The sequence below is a fragment of the Eleutherodactylus coqui genome, chromosome 6, assembly GCF_035609145.1.
Source record: "Eleutherodactylus coqui strain aEleCoq1 chromosome 6, aEleCoq1.hap1, whole genome shotgun sequence".
NCBI classification, from domain to species: domain Eukaryota; kingdom Metazoa; phylum Chordata; class Amphibia; order Anura; family Eleutherodactylidae; genus Eleutherodactylus; species Eleutherodactylus coqui.
In genome coordinates this window covers 128,117,853-128,134,378 of record NC_089842.1, presented here as the reverse complement: position 1 = coordinate 128,134,378, position 16,526 = coordinate 128,117,853, and positions in this window count along the sequence as shown.

Here is a 16,526-nt window from a genome sequence, read left to right as displayed (position 1 = left end):
CTGAAAGATTCGGGACGCGCTGCGGAGCGGGGAGCTGCAGGGGAGAGCGGGGAGGAACGGAGGGGAGATCTTTCTCTCCTTCTCTCCCGCCCGCTCTCCCCTGCTCCCCGCTGCGACTCACCTGTCAGCAGCGGAGCGCCCCGAATCTTTCAGGACGAGCGGAGAGATACTCGGATAAAGCACATTACTCGGACGAGTAGTGCTTATCCGAGTACGTTCGCTCATCTCTAATCCTAATCAAATCTCTAACCATATCACTATATACTATTTTCAGAAATTCAATAATAAAGTGTAATCAAGCTATAGAAACAACAATTTACAAACATTTAAAGACAACCTGTCACATCACTACAGCACTATAAACTGATTTATGATGTTGTTAGGGTGTGGTAGCTGGGATTTGGGTAAGAAAGAGTTAATGCAAGTAAGATGGTGGGTGTTGTAAAATAGAGGGTAGAAACATGCCTATTTTACGACAAGGAGATGAGACAGCAATTGTAGGATTAAAAAGTATGCTGCGCCTGTGTAATAATGTAGTGAAATGTAACCAGTTTGTTTTTAGATAACAAAAAAAAGTGTCTTTGTGTGGATTGTATAAGAGAATATATTCTCTTTTGTTGGATGCTTAGTCTTTTGAAAGCAATTCCACTGAACGAACGTACTGGTACAATAAAGTGTAAATACTTTCTGAAGAAACAGCCTAGGTATCATTGGATCCTAAAACATTTCTGGGGGCCTGTCCGGGATTTGCAGGATCTGAAGAGGTTGGTTTCAGCTCCTTTTAACTCGTAGGTTTCAAGCCTGATTAACTGGGAGAAGATCCACTTGTCACACCAAGAAGGCACAGGAATCATTGACTAAACAGTTGGTCAATGGAACAGGTGATAATTCAAATTCTAAGGTAGGGGACCTGCTGCTTGGTACAACAAACGTGAGAGACTGATTATCTCTTAAAACAGACTCTTAGTAGCTTTGATTGTGCAGGATGAAACTTTGTTCTGTATGGTAAGGATGGAGGGTTGGAATTGATAACCTATGTGTTTGTATAAGTGCATATATATGTGTGTATAACTAGCATTGTCCTCACATTTGTAATATGGCAGTGTAGTTTTTTGCTATACAGTTTCTGTGTGCTCTCTAATAACTCGTGCAGATACAACGGTGTTGAAAAGGGCAATTATATAGTTGAGAGATAACACTTTCTTCAGTACATTTCCCCTCCTCCTGGCACTCACATTCCTATGGGGGGGGGAGGTGGGGGGTAGTTGGGGGAGGCAGAGTTTTAATGTACTTTCTGAGAAAAAAAAACAGGAGCGTGTAATGTGTGAGTCTCATTGGGAAAACTAACTCTATACACTGCTTGCTTAAGTTGAATAGAGCTTTGCTGTGTATTGAGCTAACTGTGGTGTTTTAATGCTTAACACTGATGTAACATCAAGAGTGTCATTCCAATGTGACGTAATGAGAAGTAATTTAATAAATCAGAGATCAGGTGAATTCCAAAGGGAAGGGCTGTCAGCCACAGATAGTTGTGTTAAAAGAAAAAAAATGTATTACTGCTGTATAGAATTGCGCACAAAGAATCAGATTGGGAACTAAGGAGAAATAAGCATGTTTGAGAAAAAAAAGAGAAATAAAGTGATGCACAGTAATTTAAAACTAATATATATATATATGTATTAGTTTTAAATTACTGTGCATCACTTTATTTCTCTTTTTTTTCTCAAACATGCTTATTTCTCCTTAGTTCCCAATCTGATTCTTTGTGCGCAATTCTATACAGCAGTAATACATTTTTTTTCTTTTAACACAACTATCTGTGGCTGACAGCCCTTCCCTTTGGAATTCACCTGATCTCTGATTTATTAAATTACTTCTCATTACGTCACATTGGAATGACACTCTTGATATATATATAGGAATTGAAAATGTGTGCTTTTTGCTGCACAAGACAATTAGGATATAATAATTGTTGGTTTAATGGGAATGTTATTTTTGTGAATTTGTGTATGTGTTACATATATGAGATGTGCACTGTTGTCGGAGTATTTGATCTGAAGTGTGAGAGTGAGGCTGTAACATAGGGCCAGACTACAAGGGGTGGAGCTAGATGATGAAAGGAAAGGGAGGGAAGAAAAATGTTTAATGGTTTTGTCCCTCTTCAATACAAACCAGTTCAGTGAGAAAAAAGAGAAGTGTGTGTATTTGTTTTTGATATGTGCAACACAACAATATGGTGTATTCAAAATACTGTGTTCCACTCATTCGAATACTATGGAAGTATGATGCTAAAATGAGATAATTGTGCAGTTGACAAACCTAATGGGCGCATTGCAAACAGAAACAAATGAATAACAAAAAATTACTTAAAGAGTATCATGTTTCCAATGTGGGTAGATTTATGGTGTCCGAGACCTCCTCAGTCAACTTATTAGGACAGACATACTTCCAGTGATGCAAGCAATAATTGAATGTACCCCAAACGGTATTAGGGGCCTTTAATGAGCCAGCAGTTAAATACCATTTGTGCAGTTCCTATGGTTACAGATTGCAAATTCTTTCCCTCACAGCAACAAGTTTTTGTGGCCCTCCTTTTGACATGGTCCATCTTGCATTGAGCACAAATTAAAAATTGTTTAGCTACCGGATTCACTAAATATGAGACCACCTTGCTAGCACCCTCACATGAAAATCACAATAGTACCTAATACAGCTTCATTCCTTCAGCTGAAATTGGAAGGGGTAGAGGGGCAGACCATGACATTGAATCTCAAGACCATAATTGTCTGGAATAAAGGAGAGTGAAACTAGGGGTCTTGAAAATGTTGTTTAACCTAATGTAGATATTGATGCATAAGATTCTAATACAATTCCTAGTCAGTGACAGTGCATCTGTAAATCTGATTGGGGCAGATGTGCTACAAGCCTTGCAAGCCACTATCTACTTCTCACTCAATGCTACTGTTACCCTTGGCCCTGAGGTGGATGAACAGCTAATTTTCTTGTGAGGATCTTTTGTCTTCTTGGAAAAAGCTAACAAGTCCATGCCCCCATGCAGATATAACCCAGCTTACTCAGATCCAACAGACATCGGCAAGACAGATATTGGGAAGTTTCCGCTACCACCTATCTTGGTCAAGCTGAAAGAAAAGGCTCTGCTTCCTCACACACCTTAGTACTAGAGATGAGGAAACGTACTCGGTAAGGCCGATTTCGCAATCGAGCACCACGATTTTCGAGTACTTCACTACTCGGGTGAAAAGATTCGGGGGTCGCCGGGGCGTGGCGTGGTGGATCGGGGGTAGCAGCGCGGAACAGGGGGGAGCTCTCTCTCTCTCCCTCTTCCCCCCCCCCCACTCCCCTCTGCAACCCCCCGCTCACCCACGGTGCCCCCCGAATCTTTTCACCCGAGTAGTGAAGTACTCGAAAATCACAGTGCTCGATTGCGAAATCGGCCTTACCGAGTACGTTCGCTCATCTCTACTTAGTACCCCCTGTCCATGAGGCCCACACGAGAGGCAGCCATTGACATAACAATTCAAGAAAGTACTTCTCCTTATAATACTCCACTGTATGCAGTGAAAAAGAAAAGAGAAAAAAGCCAGCCCACAGGATGCATAAAATCTGCGGATTTGAGCATGTTAAAGATGAACCAATTGCTAATCCAGATTTTGAATTTTTAGTAGATGGTTCTAGAAAGCATGAAAATGGGCAAACAGAACAAGTTGTGCAGCTGTAACCAACATTAGTAATTGTCGGAGAGAAAAACCCACTCCCTTCCTGGGATGTCTGCTCAGGAGGCCAGAGTTGCTGGCGCTCGCTGAAGTGTACAGACTGGCTATAGGTAAGACTGTTAATGTCTGCACTGACATGTGGTACGCTTTTGGAATCGTATTTGATTTCGTACAGTAGAACTTTTGTTGGATCATTGGGTAAACCAATGGAGAATTTAAGTGATCCTGCCAAACACAATTCGCTGATTTAGGAGCATTGGTTAGATGAAGCAACTGTATCACTAATGTATGCATAAATTTAGTAATCATAAAGTGAAACCATAGAGATTTCCCTAATTACAAATTTACTTACCCTTGAATTTTTGGCCACTTGATGCTAATATCACCAATTACGGCACATCCTTACCAAAAGTGTAAACGACTGCATTTATTACTATGTATTATATTGTGAACTGCAAATTCCTAATAACATAACCAGGACTGTCAAATTTGCACCACCATATTGCTGCTGCACTGTTTTATCATGACATATGCTGACCACATATACTTTAATTGTAGATACTCTAGAGTCCAATCCATTACCTGCCTGTTAGGGGTTAATAGGCAGACCACCCCACACCCAGTGCTGTAGAACAGATGAAGGGCTAATGGACATATTCACGGTGATCTAGGACAGTGAAGGGTTAATAGGGTATACCTTTGTTGGGCTAGATGTACCCAGGACATATGCTCCAGCTGTGCTTCTATACAAAAGTGATGAACTACAATTCCCAGCATGTCCAGGCATAGGAAGAAAATATAAAATGGAAGAACTAGAAATCACAGGAAATCTAGTCCAGGCTGTTATTTTGTGTTATCAGAGGTCATTACAGAGAATGTATGCAATGACTACAACTCCCAGCATATCTAGGCTTATTATGGGATGTGTGAGGATATTATATGGAGGAGTATAAGAGGAGAGAGCTACAACTCCCAGTATTTCCTCTCTTTTAGCTCTGACACTAATGAAAACACTACGGGCTCATTCACACGATACCGCGATTTCGGCATGCATTACGGCCACGTGACACTCGGTGAATGGACTCAATTAAAAGGGAGATACGCAGTAATGCGCAGTGCACTCGCTGCCATACACCACAGTCGCTGACCAACACAGACCAGTAGACGGCTGTGAGACCCCCACAGCATTTTACGCATAGGGTCATGTGAATGAGGCCTAACTCCATCAATGCTCTGCTTTCTTCTCACCCAATACAAAGCTCCACCCCTCCTGCACTGAGCACATGGTAATGGTAGAGCAAGCAGCCGCCAGCAGGCCGCAGCCCGAGTGCTCAGAGCCGCTTGCAGTAAAATATGTGTTGTTTGTAACCTGTCGATCTCCAACTGTTGAGTTACTAAAAGTTCCAGGATGCAATTAAAGCTGAACGGCACCATGGCATGCTGGGACTTGTAGTTGCGCAACAGCTGGCAGACTGTAGGTTGCAGTTCACTGTATTTGTGACGCTTTCCTGTTTGCTGCGTTGCATATTCTAACCTCTTCAATCCTGCAGCTGTTATTAGAGTTTTGTAAAGCTTGACTGCTTTTCCAAATTATATGTATTCAGTGGAAGCGACTCTTGAGAGATTCCTGGTGACATCGGGTGATGCGGGAGCTTATAATGGAGCGCATCTGCTTGGAAGAAACAAAATAAAGTCACTGCTGAAAACCCAAGCCCCTCAGTCATGGCAGCGCCCTGATCTCTTAAAGGGACATTCCTGATCTGTGGTCTGACACATCAGAACATCGCAGTGGGACCGGTCTGAGACCCAACTGCTTAAAGGGGTTAGCGGCATTTTGTCGTTTGAATGAGAGAATGACATCAGAGTTCGCTGGGGCAGCCGGTTTATGCGGGATAACAAGCTGATTGGGTGGGGTCCACCCTCTGATCACCAGAACGGGTGTCCTCTGTCCCCCTGGTAAATTGCATAGAGCCAGAGAGCTCACGCTTAGCCATCGCTGCATTCATTTCAGTGGAAGCTCTTGTAAATAGCTAAGTTCAAACGTTCTGCAATCTCCAGCGCTCTCATTGAAATGAATGGAGATACAGGAACCGAGAACTTGAACTTGGCCATTTTCACTGCTCCCATTAAAATAAATGCATGCATGTTCGTGCTCTATTCTTTTTCCCAGTCTCTCAGGGAGACACAGGATCCCCGCTTTGCGGATGAGGGGAAAATTACCTCTACTGGAAAGCCATAGTCAAAACCTACACTTTTACTATGCAGCTGACTATACCGTCATACCTGCCAACTCTTGAATCCCTATTTGTGCAGTATTTAAAGCTCTGAGCTGCCCAAGAGGGCCCATTAAAGCTTTTAGAGACATCCACTTTGGGGTATATTTACATAAGTGAGGTTGGTTGAGAGGTATGTACTTTATGTAATATCTGTTATTGTGCATTATAGGTCAATCAGAAGAACCTGAAAGAATACCACACCTGCTGTCCATATAACAATATTAGCTATAATATCATTATAATGCCATTTAATGATACCTACTAGAGATGAGCAAGCATACTCGCTAAGGACAATTGCTCGAGCAAGCATTGTCCTTAGCGAGTACCCGCCCGCTCAGAAGAAAACATTCGGCTGCCGGCACGGGTGAGCGGTGAGTTGCGGGAGTGAGCAGGGGGGAGCGGAGGGAGAGAGGGAGTGAAAGATCTCCCCTCCGTCCCCCCCCCCGCGCGCGCTCTCCCCCGCCACTACCCGCCCCCCAACGGCACCCGAATCCTTTCTTCTGAGCGGGCAGGTACTCGCTAAGGACAATGCTCGCTCGAGTAATTGTCCTTAGCGAGTATGCTCGCTCATCTCTAATACCTACCATAATAATGGCAGGTTTCTATAGGGGGTGCAGAGGTGGCAGTCACACTGGATACTACTGCCTGAATCCAATTTAAAATCTAACACATCCATTCACATGTTATGTATAATACTGGTGCCTTCTTATGTGACTCGCGGCAATTGGGTTCTTTTAGGTATCAAGGCCTGCAAGCAACTGCCATCTGAACACCCCTATAGCTGCACCCTATAGAAATGGCAGGTGGGGGTCAGTTACAGATTTTGCATTTGGACTCTTTGATTCTAAATGAAAAATGCAATGCAGAAATGTAATGCAGAAATGATATAAGGACCATCCAGAGCATCCACAACTTGAAGGATTTCATATATTTTTTCTGCTGTTACCTCCCAACCTGCATCTTCCATCTCAATCACTATACTGTGCCATTACATTCTATTATTACCCATTTGCCACATGCCCTGCAGCCCCCTTGGGGAAGGTCCCCTGCAGCAATAAGGGACCAGTTACTTTTGATTCAGGCCTCATATCTAAAACAAAGTGGGAAATGCAGTAACATATTTTTTTATTTATTTTCAGTCCTTTTGACTAGATTGCTTTGTTTTTTTTTAGTCTTTTGCAGCATTTTTGTTAATTAGTTTCTCTTATGTTAAAAATATCACAGTCAGGTGTTACTTTAAAGTCTCCTGAAGATCACTGAAAAGTCCCACCCAGCAGTTTTGACTAGAGATGAGCGAGCATACTCGACAAGGCAAACTACTCGAGCGAGTAGTGCCTTATTCGAGTACCTGCCCGCTCGTCTCTAAAGATTCGGGTGCCGTCGGCGGGCGGGGAGGAACGGAGGGGAGATCTCTCTCTCCCCCTCCCCCCTGCTCCCTGCCGCAACTCACCCGCGCCGGCAGCCGATACTTTAGAGACAAGCGGGCAGGTACTCGAATAAGGCACTACTCGCTCGAGTGGTTTACCTTATCGAGTACGCTCGCTCATCTCTAGTTTTGACACTTCTGTATCATTTGTGTCATTTTTTTTTTCAAAATGCAACATTCTCTACATTTGTAATTTTTTTCTGCCGTTTTTCCCAAAGGCTTCTCTGCGACCTGGAAAATGTCAAAAGAAAATACACGCTTTAAATGTTACAAAATAAACACGGTCACTGAAAATGCTTGTAATAAAACTCCATTAAAAACGCTATGAAAACCGCTTGAAGCCCATGGCGTTTTTTTTTTTTAAAAGCTTTTAATACATTGAGAAATTTGTGTGCAAGAATTAGACCTTTAAGGAATTTGTTAAATGTTCCTAAAGCTTTTCAAAAATATTAACCGTCTCCTGTCTTGCTCTGTCTCGCTTGACAGAACGTCCTGTATCCTTTTCTTAGAAGATAAACAGGAAAAACAAGACATAATTGAACATACTGTAAGAGGTTTGTATAGAGAGCCGTGTATGTTTGCTGCCACCTACAGCCCAAGATGTCAATTACACACCTTTGCTGGTAGAGAAAAAGCAGGTCCATTATCTAAAAATCATCATTCTTTCAGAATAGGCAGCTAAGGACATAATGTTCAGTTGGAGCCCATGCTGGGCCTGTACCGGGCCTGCAGACAGCTGTTCTGTACTCGGCTCGCAGCAGTAAATACACTCACAACTTAGTATTAAGTGCTGCAGGTGAGTGGGCTGCTCGGTATTATTCGCACACAGCATAGAACTGCAAAAACGCTGATTGTTCTGAACGACGTTAATAATTCCGCCATGACAGAAGCTCACATTAAAGTATAGTCTATTTATCCCTCGCGACGGGTTCCATACAATTAGAAGAAAAGTGTAAAATATAAGGAAACTCATTTTCAGCCACCTGCTATGAAGGTCTAATGTACCTTTGTTATGTGCTAGTTCTAAGGTACCCCATGGGCTTCTGGGTAATAAAAAAAATGTTCATCTGACAACAGCCAGAGTGTAAAAATAACACTGTCAGATCTTCCGTAATCGTATTCCTCATTATAAGCAGATTTGTATCTGATGCAGGCGATGACGGCGATGGAAATTAGGGATGGCAAGATCAAGGCTCTGCCATTGGAAGCAATGAATACATTGTAGGATGTGCTGTAGGGCAATCAGGATGACATTACTTCCCGGCACAAGTCTTCTATGTTTCCATTAAAAAGCTGTCACCTTCACATCATATAAATGGAAATCATGGCAGACGCCACTGATCAAATGACTGGGCATTAACTGAGCACCTGTACTGAGCTGAACGCGGCATCTAACAGTTTAGGGATAAATGAAATGTTTAACACTGATGCTCTCAGCCTTGATTGCCAGTATAAAGGATTCTAACACAACTCTGCTGTATAGATGGTGGGTAGACCATGAGAACTTGCATCACCATGACCTTACTGCGCATGCTCCATGATGTGGACAGAAATCCCCTCGGGTCCAAACACTACAACTGCTATCATTTCGCTAAAGTTGTAATGCGCCAGGCTGCCCACTCCATTGACATCTGAGAGGCGGAGTCTAAATCACCTCCTACTGCCATCTGTCGATGACATTACCCAGCATGCCTACCTGCTGGATAGTTCTTTGAGCGACTAATGTAGGTGTTAAAGGCAATGTTTAAAAAGCAGTCATTTATTTAAGTATTTTATAAACTTTCCCTAACTTGTTTCGAGACTTCAAAGAAAGCAGTAGGAGAAAAAAATGCTGGAGGAGAAAAATCCAGGATGTAATTGTTCCATCTTCCTTATTTGCATAAATTACCCAGACGCCTTTTCAGGTGTCTTCACTTTCTGGGTGCTCTCCTTGGGGAGAGACGATGCCATTCCCCAACCCACTCACCCTCTAGGTGTCTCCACACACTTTGTGGCTGCTCTCCTTAAGGAGAGATGACACCCCTCTTGACCCATGTTAAATTCATACATATTGAGAGGAAAATGTCAGGAGATATACACCCCTTACCTCATAGGGTTGTGCATATCAGGGCACAACTCCAACAACCGCCATATAAAAACTCCATTCTACCAGCTTCAAGCCATGGATAATCCATGGAAGTGTCATCCAATTCACCTTGACCCAGAGAATAACACAGATGCATATCCACATCCAAAGGTGCTGTTGGATTGGTTTTAATGGAGGCTCCGAAATTCCAATTCTTGTATCAAAGGTCTTTATTAGCCAACTAGACCAAATGGTACAATGCATTGTGCCTAACAAATACCCAAGAGGGGATTGAAATGCTTTGCAACATATGGTCCAGTTGTATAAAAAAGACATTTAATAAAATAATTGGAATTTGGGAGCCTGCATTATTACTGATCCAGCAGAGACAGCGTCACGCTGACAGACGGTGAACAAGACCTGTCCTGCATCGCAAGCAGCCATCCTGCAGGTTCTGTGGTCTCTGGAGTCTGGATTGTCAGTCAGTGTGAGTGCAGTGGAGGAACGATTAAAAAAAGCAGAGTTCTGGGCTGGCTCTCTCAATGGTGACTGACTGCGAGAGTACTGTAAAGAACACCTTGAAGAGGAATGAGGGTTGGATTGTGGGACATTGGAAGATGATGGGGGTTGATTGTGAGCATTGGAAGAAGATGATGGGGATTGGATTGAGGGACATTGGAAGACCATAAAACAATGGGGAATAGATTGCGGAACATTGGAAGAAGATGATACGGTTGGATTGGTGGACATTGGAAGAATATGGAGGATGGCAGTTGGACTGTAGGAAATTGGAAGACTATAAGACAATGCAGGTGCGATTGTGGGGCATTGGAAGAAAATGATGGGGGTTGGAGTGTGGTACATTGGAAGATGATGATGGGGTTTGGATTACAGGTCATTGGAAGAATATGAATTAGGATTAAGGTTGAATTGTGGGATATTGGAAGACCATAAGAAAACATGGATTGGATAGTGGGGCATTGGAAGAAAATGATGGGGTTTGGATTGTGGGACATTTGAAGAAGATGATGGAGGTTGGATTGTGGGACATTGGAAGAAGATGGAGGAGGATGAGGAGGAGGATTGTAGGAATTGTACCTTATTCCCTTGGACACTTCCCTCTTCTAAGCAACAAATCCATAATAAATACAAGACCATAATTAAAAAGTTTTGTCTTCCAGAGATTTAGCAAACTTGGGCAATGACCCTTATGTCAGCTCTTCTAGTCACAAGATACCTCTATACAAGACGGCAACCTAAGGAATTGTATTTACTGGGGGACCACTAGATTTCTGGGATGCTCTGTGCATTTACTATGATGACATTGGATTTTATTCTATGGCAGGAAGTCTTTTTATGAATCTTTTGTGGTGTTCTCCTGATTTTCTCCTTTGTGTTTATTATAAATTCCTTTGCAAGCTCATGAATCTGCTGGGCTTGGAGATTGATGAATGTTTCTCCTGGTTTTACATGATCTACAAAGTGATGAAGTTTCTAAGACGGGACCCAGGAGGAAATCTGCGTCTTTCTTCTGTGATTTTTTTTGTCTATTATTTTGTTGTTGCCATAAAGAAATTGTCTTAATTAGAGTTGCCTGAAAACGGCCATATTGCAGGGAGCAAGGCGTAGGAAAAGATAATTCTGTAGTCAACAGAACAAAACCAATCAGATTATGAGGAGCAGAATTTCAAAGCAAAGTAATAATTACAAAAAGCCCCTGGAGAATTTCCGTAAAGCTAATGAAAAAATAACCCATCAGCGACGTTCTGTGGATGGCAGAGATCATTTGCTCTTCATTTATCAAAGCTGGTTACTGCTTGCGCAGAGATGACGGGGAGAGATGGGATGAAGATGAGGGTTGTGGCAGCTCTACCAAGAAATGAAATAGCAAATGATACAGTAAGATCTGTCTTATGACAGAAATCAGCTAGCGAACACCGGGGGCGCTATTGCCACAGTGCCTGTGGCCAGTTATTATGGAATTTTACTCCTAGGCCTTAGAGATACAATAACATATATCCTCTGACCAAAACATTCCATATATGCTCATTTTGCTCATACTTCTTAATCACAAAATTAATTGAGTAATGACAGTAATGTTTCCACTGCATGTTGATGGATCACCGCTTTATGTGAACTCTTATTATGATCAAGGGCTTTATTATTAAAGGTGGCTTATCTACTAATGACATATATTCTCCATCCACAGGATAGGGGATTAATGTGTGAGCGCTGGAGATCCAACTGCTGGGCCTCCAGCGATCCCAACAATTATGTACCCTGAGTTCCTCATGTGAATGGCTGAACGGTTGTGCGCATGTGTGACTACAGCTCCATCCACCTTGGGAGATTGCCATGAGCATCAAATTTTGCCTGTCTCATAGAAGTGAATGCAACCATGGTTATATATGCAAACTGTCTACCGTTCACTTGGGGTACTAAGGGTGTACAGATGTCAGGATTGCTGCAGTTTCTGCGGTTGGACCCCCAGCAATCAGACCATTTATCACCTACCCTGTGTGTTACGTAGACAAAGATGCTATTGAAAGACATAACTCATACAGATAACCTAGGTCTCATATCTAATGGTATCATTAGTCAACCCACACATATATGGGATAATAATGAAAACATACATGCCAGAAAGTATTATAGTTTACTGTAAATATTTGACCAATGCCTAAAGGGTCCAGGCACTCAAATTAGCCCCTTGTTTTAAGAAATGTTGTAGGTCCAATATGTCACTAAGTAGGTCTGGAGGACTGTTTAGACATTGTGAGACATTAGAATCCCCCCCACAGCTCTGTGATTTTTGTGTAATACTTTTACCCTGAAAAGGAAGGGATTTTGATAGTTGGTATATTTATGGAATTGCCCTTTATGCAAGGTTCTATAAAGGTCAACTATGCTTTACAATGACCTATTTCTGAGGCTGGAAATGAGGAGAAAATCTGTTCCCAACAAAAGTGACATATTTCCAAACTGAAAAAGTAAACTTATCAGATGTGAAGTACAGAATGACGCCTTGTTCCCAGGATCATTGGCAGAGAAGCATCTTATTGCCACATCCCCCCAGGCTACAGGTTGTAATAAAGAGTTTGACATGTTCTGCTGCAGGTGAGCTGAAGAAATCTAAGAGAAAAATGTCATCCTGCCAGTGCTAAAATATATGACTCATTTCACCGTGGTCACCAGAGGATGGTCTGGCGCAGCATGTAAAACCCAATCGCATGAGCCCAAGAGTCCAGAACATCCCCTCAATTTTCCCAAAGAGCCTTCAAATAAAGTAAGAAGAATACCTTAAAGGGATCATCCAATTCTATGAAAATAAAGCTTAATCTTTGTATCATATAAAGTTCTGAAACTTTCTAATGTACCTTGTGTTTCAGTTCCTCATTACTTCTACGATTCCTTCCCGCTGTCAATCAATAATAAGATGTTTTTACAGTTTCTTGATAAAACTGTAAGCAAACCTAATATGTCTCATAACTGAGATGCTTATATCCAGTCTAGATAATCCTGTAAGCTAAACATCCTGGACTCTAGCCCAGTGTTTCCCAACTCCAGTCCTCAGGGACTGCCAACAGGTCATGTTTTCAGGATTTCCTCAGTATTGCACAGGTGATGTAATTATTGTCGGTGTCTCAGACATTGCCACAGGTGTTCTCTCTATAGGATATCCTGAAAACATGACCTGTTGGTGGGGGTCCCTGAGGACTGGAGTTGAGAAACACTGATCTAGAAAACTACATTTTACCTGCACTGATACATTGTAACAAACTATCAAGACAGAGGACAGATGTGTGCTACTGATGTGTTTAGCTCACAGAGGTTGGACCCACTTCATAGCATTGCAGCAAACTCAGTCCACTCATGTCCCACATTTATAATTCAGTTTACACCTCATTTTGGTGCAAATTGCATAGGTTAAAAAGTTATATTTAAAACTGTGCCAAATTTGATAAAAGTAGAAGGGGTTGAGCAGCAAATGTACTTTTAGATTCAGTTATCAAAGACAAAGGTTTTAAAAGGTTCAAATTAATGGAACAAGTGTGCAAAATAAAAGGAAATTGAAACATTGAATCCAAATGTATCGGATCATTTGTTCTTCATTTATCAAAGCTGGTTACTGCAGATGTAGATGTGGAAGAGGTAGGATGAATGTGAGGGGGTTGTGGCATCAACGTCTATCAAGACATAAAATAAGAAATGAAACAATCGCAAAAAGTACTACAATGCAATGGAACAGAGCTAACATACAGCAGGGGGCGCTATTGTTCCCATACCTAGCGCTAGTAATTACTCTCTCTAAAAGTCACAGATTCTACAGCTAGATTGTGACCACTAGATTTTCTACATGTTCAAATAAAAAAAATATTTTATTGACTTATCAAAGGCACAAAATGAATTGTGTAATGATGGGTTTATGTCATGTTTCCCTTGCTTTATGTACAATCATTGTATTTCATTCTAAGGCACCATTATTAAGAATATTCTGTTTCAGCAAATATTTTTATATATAATGAAAGGTTACACAATTTTTAATACACTTTCTGCATCATGGTTTTCAAAAAAATCAATAGAGGTGGCAGAGCAATCTGCTAATTAGGTCTAGAGAGTTGTCTCAACTAGATACAGTGGTAGGAAGTTATTACCGGTAGCTGTAGTGTTGGATTGGCCATTCACTCCATCAGGAGGAATCCTGGTTGGTCCTGGGGCTTCCCGCAACTACCCCCAGCTGTGGGTCCTGCATCTTAGGGGGCCAGGTTGCCAGGCTTCCCTCAGACTGTAACTACAAAGTGAAGAAGACTATACAATTAAAAAATACTCATCTCCTGTACTCTCTCCGTTGCTTTCCTCTGGTCTGGTCCTGCCTGGCTTCCAGTTGCGTGATCATGTGTTATGACATGTGACTGAGATCAGGGATTGGCTGCAGTGGTTATTTGTGACTGTGCTACCTGAAAATCAGGAAGAACTGGTAAGTTGGAGTGGAGATACTTGGAGTGTTACCATGCAGCGCGGCGGGGGGTCCCGCGGCCTGGAGCCCTGTGTCGGGGTTATCCCAGCGGCTTGGGGCGGCCGGTGGGCGGCGGCGTGGGCGTGTCCGCCCATAGGGTGCCGCCCGCACTCCTCCGTTCTTCTTATACAGCAGTGGGTGGAGTTGCCTCCTCCCACTCTCTGCCCCTGGGCAGAACCTTGTGGTTAAAAGACTGTCTGTCTGCAGTTTACCTCAGCCAGTCCCTAGTTGTCTGTCAGCTCCTTCTTGCTATCCTTTGCTCAGTCTGTTTCTGTTGGTTCTGTTAGCCTCTAGTCTGGTCTGTCTCAGTCAGCACTAGTTGCTATTCAGTGTCCTGTCAGTTTGCCTGTGAGCTCCATCTCCAGCCCTGCTTGTACTTGTAAGTTCTGTTGGTTTGTTCCACCTGCCTCTTCTGTCGGCACTCTGTCCCCCGTTAGTGAGTTTCCATCTAGGTAGTCGTCAGGTCCCTAGCCAGAGCAGGGACCGCCGCCCAGTTGTCCGCCTGGGGTTAGCCAGGGCCGAGGCAAGTAGGCAGGGACAGTGGGGTGCGGGAAGATCAGGGCACACCACCTGGCGCTCGGGGGGGGGGGGGGGGGCAGAGTGCCGTAACATAATAACTGGTACTTAAAATACTGTTTTTCTTTTCATGGCGGTGATCAGCGCCCTTGCAAACCAGCTGCAAGACCTGGTGTCGGTGATCAGGGATTTGTCAGCTCGCATGGTGGCCCAGGAGCAGTGGGCGTTGTCGCAGGGGCAGAACGCCTTTACCAGTCCCGAACCCAAGTGCCCTCTTCCCGAGGTGTTCTCTGGGGAGAGGAACAAGTTTTTCGTTTTTCAACAGGCGTGTCGCCAGTTTTTTTGGATGCGTCCCCGTTCTTCCGGCTCGGAGGCCCAGAGGGTCGGGCTTATAATGTCCCTGCTGCGGGCCTTTTCCATTCCCGAGGGTTCCCCCTCCGTGCAGTCGGTGGACTCCTTTTTTCAGGAACTCGGGGGTATCTTCGATGAACCGGACCGAGTGGGGTTGGCGGTTTCACGGTTGCTGGCGCTGCATCAGGGGTCGCTTTGTGTGGAGGATTATTGCTCCAATTTCAGACGCTATGCGGGTGACACTGCATGGAACGATAGTGCCCTGAAGGACGTTTTTCTGCAAGGTCTCTCGGACGCGGTCAAAGAACTGTTGATCTCCTATCCCGTTCCCGGGTCCTTAAAGAAGGCTATGGAGCTAGCGGTGAAGGCAGATAGGAGGCTCAGGGCTGGGAAGCAGGACAGGCAGACCAGTAGAGTCAGGGAGGTCGTTTGTCCTGTTCCCTCCTCTTCCGTACCAGTCTCTGTTCCCGAACCTATGGAACTGGACCCGCTGAACCCCAAGGAGCGACGCCGAGTTCAGTTATTGCATCATCTCTGCCTCTACTGCGGGAAAGCTGGACATCGGGTGATAACCTGCCCCCTGAGGCCTCAGCGTCCACAATCTGAATCGGCAGAAAGACTCCAAGTCCTAGGCGATTGCAGGGAGGATCGCCTAGGACCACAGGTACGTCCTAGACTTCTGGTATCCTGCCAGGTTAGATTCCGTAACTTCTCCCGCACAGGACAGGCGTTTATTGATTCCAGAGCAGCCGCTAACCTGATAAGCATGCGTCTCGTTGAGCCCCTGAGGGCTGAATTTGTGGCGCTGAAGACGCCAATTCGTTTTGCTAGCATTGATGCTACTCCTCTTGCTTCGGGCTTGGTACGATGGAGGACCTCAGTGTTACAACTCACGGTGGGGGGTCGCCACTCGGAAGGTCTATCATTCCTGGTGATGGAGAAAATGTTGGTAGACATGGTACCAGGGATGCCGTGGCTGACGTTGCACAACCCCCAATTCGATTGGACCACTGGGGAGCTAACCCAGTGGGGGCCGTCCTGCCATAGCCATCGTGCTCCCCTTCCTCCCTGCTCAGTCGATACCGCACTCAGTCCCCGAGGTCTCGCTTCCCTTCACACCCCATCCGCCTGTCCTGCGGCT